The sequence below is a fragment of the Chrysochloris asiatica genome, unplaced genomic scaffold, assembly GCF_000296735.1.
Source record: "Chrysochloris asiatica unplaced genomic scaffold, ChrAsi1.0 scaffold00388, whole genome shotgun sequence".
NCBI lineage: Eukaryota > Metazoa > Chordata > Mammalia > Afrosoricida > Chrysochloridae > Chrysochloris > Chrysochloris asiatica.
The window spans coordinates 56,915-63,946 of NW_006408906.1; positions in this window are offsets into that span (position 1 = coordinate 56,915).

Consider the following 7,032-nt stretch of genomic DNA (forward strand, 5'->3'; position numbering starts at 1 on the left):
GATTTTTGTTTTCTTGACATTGAGATGTAATCCATACCAAAGGCTGTGCTCTTTGATCTTCATCAGTAAATGTTTTAAGTTCTCTTCACTTTCAACAAGCAAGGTTGTATTATCTGCATATCACAGGTTGTTAATGAGTCCTCCTCCAATCTTGATGCCACCTTTTTCTTCATAGAACCCAGCTTCTCATATTATTTGCTCGGCATAGAGATTGAATAAGTATGGTGAAAGAATACAACCTTGTTGCACACCTTTTCTTAATTTTAAAACATTCAGTGTTCCCATGCTCTGTTTGAACAACGGCTTCTTGGTCCAGGTACAGATTCTTCGTGAGTACAATTAAGTGTTCTGGAATATTCATACTTTGCAATGTTGTCCATAGCTTGTCATGATGCACAAAATTGAAATCCTTTGCATAGTTAATAAAGCAGTTTCTGATATTCTCTGCTTTTAGCCAAGATCCATCGGACATCAGCAATGATATCTCTTGTTCCATGGCCTCTTCTGAATCCGGCTTGAACCTCTGGAAGTACTTTGTCAATGTATGATTGTAGCCATTTCTGTATTACCTTTAGCAAAACTTTACTCAAATGAGATATCAAAGAGATTTTTTGATATTCACATTTTTTTCGCATTTCGTTGCATCACCTTTCTTTGGAATGGGCACAAATATGATTTCTTCAAATCAGTCGGCCAGATAGTTGTCTTCCAAATTTCTTGGCATAGATGAGTGAGTGCCTCCTGTGCCGCCTCACTTTCTTGTAAGATTTCAATTTTTATTCCATGAGTTACTGGTGCCTTGTTCTTTGCCAATTCGTTCAATGCACCTTGGACTTCCTCCCTGAGTATCATTGACTCTTGATCATATGGTACCTCTTGAAATGGTTGAACATTAACCATTTCCTTTTGGTACAAATATACTTTGATAGACATTAATTAATAATGCTACTATTTTCCTTTGGCTTGATTTTGCTTAGTAAATCTTTTGTGTTTTCTTTTATCTTTAACATTTTGGTGTCCTCACATTAGTTGTGAATTTCAAAGTAAAACATTGTCAGATTTTAAGATCAGCTATTTTATTTATTTATTAGCTTTTCTTTGTGAATTGACTGCAGGTTTACAGGCAAGATCATTAAATTTGACAATTAAAATATAATATGCTTTCTTTCATCTCAGTAATTGCAATCCCCTTCATGGAATAACAGTCATCCCAATTTCTCCCTGTGGTTCCTAGTTACATTCCACTCACCTTCCCTTTCCTTCTCAACTATGTCCTTAGGTACATGTTACAGTATTGATTTTGAATGACTGACTTTTCCATTATTCATAGTAAACATATCTTACTAGTGCTGTTGTTCCCACTATATACCTACCTGCTGCTCTTATTTATGTCATCTTTCTTTTTAAATTTTAAACATTTCTTTAATATTGGGTTTTACACCTCTACTTTTTCTTCTTAGTTTTCCTGAGAATTGACGGATAAACATTTTGTTTTAAATTCAAATAGAAGTTAATTTTTCTTTTAGAAATGTATACATACAGAATCCTCTCAAACCTGATACTGATAATTTTCCCTAATGCTTAGGAGAAGCAACAACTACTTAAACAACATTGTTGTTGTTGCTAAGTGCCTTTGAGTCGGGTCCAACTCATAATGACCCTGATTAGGGTTTCCGAGGAGCTGCTAGTGGGTATGAACTGTCGACCTTGTGGTTCAAACTAATCTGTGGTCCTGTGCATTATCTTGCAGCACCACAAGGGGATTCGTAGTTACTATTTAATGAGTACTTACTATGTGCCATATACAATGCTATGTGCTTTTCCTTTCCTTTTTAATTTTTAACATTATCTTATCTCAAATACAAAAAAAAACTGTCTGTGAGTTGTGTGTTGTTAGTCTCACATTTTCTACAAAGAAGAAAACAGCTTTAAAGATATTAAGCTATTTTCTCAATTTCTATTGTTAAAGCATTGGTAAAGAGAAAACAAAGGTTGTCACATATCAATATCCATCTTTTTTACCTCTTGTTTTTTATGAGTCTCAATATCTCAATTCTTATTTTGCTCATCTCAGGGCTCAGATTCTAATACTTGAGCTTATCTTTCCTTTTACATTTATGGTAGGTCTCTTCACACAATCTCACAATTATTTGAAAGTTCTTCACAATGGCTTTTGAATGCAACCCCTCCTTTTCAAGTTCAATGCTGCCATGCTAGCTGCCATGTTGCTTTGTTTATTAAAAACTTTTTGAGCTAGTCTCCTTTGTATCCTGTGCTGCACACTGCTGCAAGATTTGTCTTCTTCAAGCACATCTAAGAGGTGTCATTTACTTTCCCACAGCCCTTAAACTTTTCTGTTGATTGCCAAATTAGGTAGCATCTCCTTAGGCTAGAGCTTATTTTGAGGATAAACTGAGACTATGTTCCTAAAGCACTTAACACAATGCTTGCATATAGAAAGAGCTTAGTAAATATTCTGCATTTATAATAATAATTCAATACTTTCCACAATATCGTCGTCTAAATTATTGTTCTAGCTTATATATTTCAAGATGTTCCAACCATACCCTCAATTCTGGTGGAATAATTTGACATATCTCTACATTTTTGCCATTGTTCTTTCATTGATATTTTCCTGTGCTTCAACAGGTATCTTTCATTTCATTACTTATCTTTGCCTTTGGAATCCTTTCAGTTATAGATCTTTCTCAGTGCCTACTTTGTTCATAAAGACATTTTCTTACAGTGTTGTTAGTTTTCCTAGTTTGAGTAGATAGAATTGTTTCTTTTCATAACCGCATAACACTTCATAACGCACATAGACAAACAACATAGACTACATGGTAATGTGATTAATGGGTACTGTCTCATCTCTTCTAGATTATAAAGTCTCTGACAGAAGAACTTCATTTAACAATTTCTTTATAGAGCCTGAGACAATAACTTGTAAAATACTTGCACTCAATGCAGTTTTGGATTTAATTTCTGTTATCACTCTCTGAATTTATTAAGGTAATACAAGGTTGTCATAACAAAAAGATTAAAAATTGCTCTAGCTCAAATGAGAAAGAATTTCATTGCAGAGGCACAGGGTCCAGAGCAGGCAGACTGTTGTACACTCTTAGCAAGCTGGCCTGGGACATAGCTTCCTCTGCCTCACTGTTTAGCTATTTCCTGGTTGTTGCCGTGTCTGCATGATAAAAAGCTGGCTTATCTGCTTCATATTGCTTGTGGGAAAAGAAGGAGGAAGTGGAAGACAAGCAATTTTCTTTTAAGTAAGTGCCACAGAAGTTCACAATAGAATCCATTCATATCCCAGTGATGAGACATTAGCCCCATTGCCACACTGAGCTGCAAGGGAGACTGAGGCATTTAGTTTCTAGATGAGCAGTGCAGTCATATGCCCTTCTAACACTCAAGACATTTTTATTTCCAAAAAAATAAAAGACTTAGGGAATGATAAATAGGGAAATTAGCAGTCTTTGCCATACTCCGTCATGAAGTAATTTGCTATATTTGTTTTTAATTTTACTTTCAAGACTGATTCATTCTGAGTAGCTGAGTATTTTGGATCATTGAGTATTTATCTATTAAGGCACTAAAACCTTTTTATTTGTTCCTTTGGATAGAAATCTTTCAGAATATATTGCATCTTCAATTAAAATCTTGAGCCTATTTTAATCATTTCTTGAAGGCTCAGGGTCATCTTTATAAACATCAACTATTTGACTGAGCTGAAAAAGTGATGTCCTTGGATAAGATGGTACACATACCTTTTTACAGGCTTGCACTACTCTGTTGAGATGTACCAGAGTGATGTCCTTGGATACTCACTCAGCTTTTGTGCCTATACTCAATGTTCCCAGTTCTTGCCTATTTTTAAATAATAACTCTGGCCCTCTTACTAGTAGGCTTTTAGTAGATTCCACTGGCTGGTGTCAGTGTGATTGCCTGTGGAAGCCTTTCTTCCACTTCTTATTTTCTGTTTATGGTGTTCTATGGACTTAGAAATGAAACGAAACTATGTCACTGTAGAATAAGCCCTGGACTGGTAACCAGAAGGCAGTTCAAACCCACTAGCTGCTCCAAGAGAGAAAGTTGAGGTTTTCTGCTCCCATAAAGATTTACAGCCTCAGATACCCCACACAGGGTTTCTAGGAGTCAGAATCAATTTGATGACAGTGGATAAGTATGTGTTTTAACTGTTTTAACTCATTTAATTCCGATAACAATACGGTCAGAGGTACTATTATTCTTTTTCTCTTCTGGGTGATCCAATTGAACATTGAGGTTAAGTAACTTGTCCAAGGTCACAGTGCTAATAGATGGCAGAGCCAGGATTCAACTCAGTCTAACTCCAAAGCCTATGTGCTTAATAATTTAATTATACTGCACTGCCTTCAGGCTTCTTTGAACTTCTTTCAAACTAAAAATAAATAGATTCTGAAAGAGAATGAGAGAAGCTTTTTTGAATAGCGTGTTTGGTCTTCAGAGCTTTCTCTCCTTGCTCTACAGCATACAGATTAAATCACAAGATAGATGCTTTCCACACAGGTGAAGTGTTAAGGCAACTTTAATTGTTTGAACAGTTATGTAAGAAAGTGGCGAGGAAGCTTATTCCACACAATGCAAAGTAAATCAATTACAAAGCTGGGATGCTGAACTAAAATCAAGCATTTCTTCTCTCTTCTACATTTGCTGTCCTTGTTATTGAAAGCCGATTCACTGTCTCACAGTGGCCAAACGTTGCTTGCTCAATTTCTCCAGAGTGAAGATTCACTCGATACTGTTGTTTTCCCTATTGACTGTTCATGTGACCAGGCTGTCAGAGGGAAAGTTTCAAAGGAAGAAAGAAAGAAAAGCTAAGGGATATTACAGTCTTTCTTTGTTCCTATAATATAGAGTTCATGTGCAATCATGACTAAATGCTAAGGAGAAAGCATTGTCTCTTTGTAAAGGGAAAAGGTAAGCATTTGGAAAGTGGTGCTTTGGAAAGAAATGCATCTGAAAAAATGCAACACGAAAATATCTGGACAATATTTTTTATTTGAAGTATAAATGTGGCAAAGAGTTTCTTAGAGTGAAAATATTCTAGCTGGGAAGTATGCCCCAAACCAAAAAAAGTTAGTGAAGTGAAAAAAATGTCCTTGTAAATGCTGACAGTAGAGTAGGCTCTATCTAAGAATGTTATAATTTCCACAGGACTGATATTTTTAAATGGCTTTGAGGCTTGGCTAGTTTGTTTTGATTACCAACATCAGCCTGGGGAGTGTTTCTTGGGTATTTACTTGTTTTTCTGCTTCAGAAGCAAACCAGAGAATTTTCTTTATAGCAGAGATGATGCTCACTGATTGAAAAGGAAGAATTATCTTCTCTAAATCATTACTATGAATGCTTTCATTCTAAAACACCAGCATATTTTGGAGGTCTGCAATTTGGTTTATTACAAAATGAGCAAGTTAGTAGAATTTTCAACAAAATCACATACTTCTAACGTTTTGAACTCCTGTACCTCATTAGCCTATCAAAATGAATGGTTATATTCATTTTTTATATAACAACACTTATAATTACAAGTTATAAAACTCAGACTGGAGCATATAAATGAAATAAACTAGCCTATATCACATCAAAATGAGTATGAAGGGTATAGTGGCTTAGTAGTAAAAAATGTTAACTTCCTAGAACATAATATTGGCAGACATGAAATTTCTAGCTCATAACAGCTATTATTAGACATTTTCTCCTCCTTATACTACTCCCCATTTTGCTCAGCTGTGAGAACACAAGTGCATCTTGACCAACAGTCCTTTGAGAAAAAAAATTTAAAAGTATATTCAAGTTCATTGTTGGCCTATTACCTAAGTATCTCTTTACGGAGCTCAGATGTCTTTAAATTAATGTAATATGGCTGTTACTTATTTTCAAGGCAATATTAGCTTCAGACTTCCTAGGTAGTGCAAATGGTTAAGCACTCTACTGTTAGCCAAAATGTTGGTGGTTCAAACCCACTGAATCTGAAATGTCAACTCCTCTCCTTTGTGATCTATGAACTGTTCCACATTAATGATATAAATTTTAAAATTCAGTTCATTTTACTTGGATTCACAATCAACACTCATGGAAGGAGCATTCAAGAAACCAAATGACATATTGCATTAGGCAGATATGCTGCAAAGGGCCTCTTTATAATGCTAAAGAGGAAAGATGTCACTTAGAGGACCAACATGTGCCTGACCCAAGTCATGCTATTTTCAATGACCTCATCTGCATGCAAAACCTGAACAATGAATAAGGAAGGCCAGAGAAGAATCAGTGCATTTGAATTATGGTGTTGCCAAAGAATATTGAAAGTACCATGGATTGCTAAAAACAACAAAACATTTCTCTTGAAAGGAGTGTAACCAGAATACTCCTTGGAAATGAGGATGGTGAGACATGCTTTGGACGTATTGCCTGGATAGACCAGTCCCTGGAAAAAGACATAATGCTTGGAAAAGTAGAGGGTCAGTGATAGATGGGTTGATACAGTGGCTCCAAGAATGGGTTCAAATACAACTGTGAAGATGGTGTTGGACTGGGCAGTGTTTAATTCTGTTATGCTTAGGATCACTATGAGTCAGAATGTCACCTAACAACAACAGCAAATTCAGTACTTATCATATGGATGATTTTTGTACTGATCTCTTCCTGATATTATTCTGATCAGATGCTTGGATTGTGTTCATGTAACTCATCATTTTTTTTTTTTTTCATATTACCTGAATGCATTTTCCCCTTTACTTCCTCCTAAGAAGATATAAATGCCCATACACTGAAGAATATTATAATTTTCCCAGATAGTATAATGTTACCATACATCTATTTGTTGTAGCTATTGTCTGAGCAAACATAGTCTATACGTATTATGCCTTGAAAGCGGTGTATTAAAATCACCCACTATTATTGTAGATTCATCTATTTCTTTCTTCAAATCTATTAGAGTTTGCTTTATGTATTTTGGAGCTCTTTCATTGGGAGTATAGATATTTA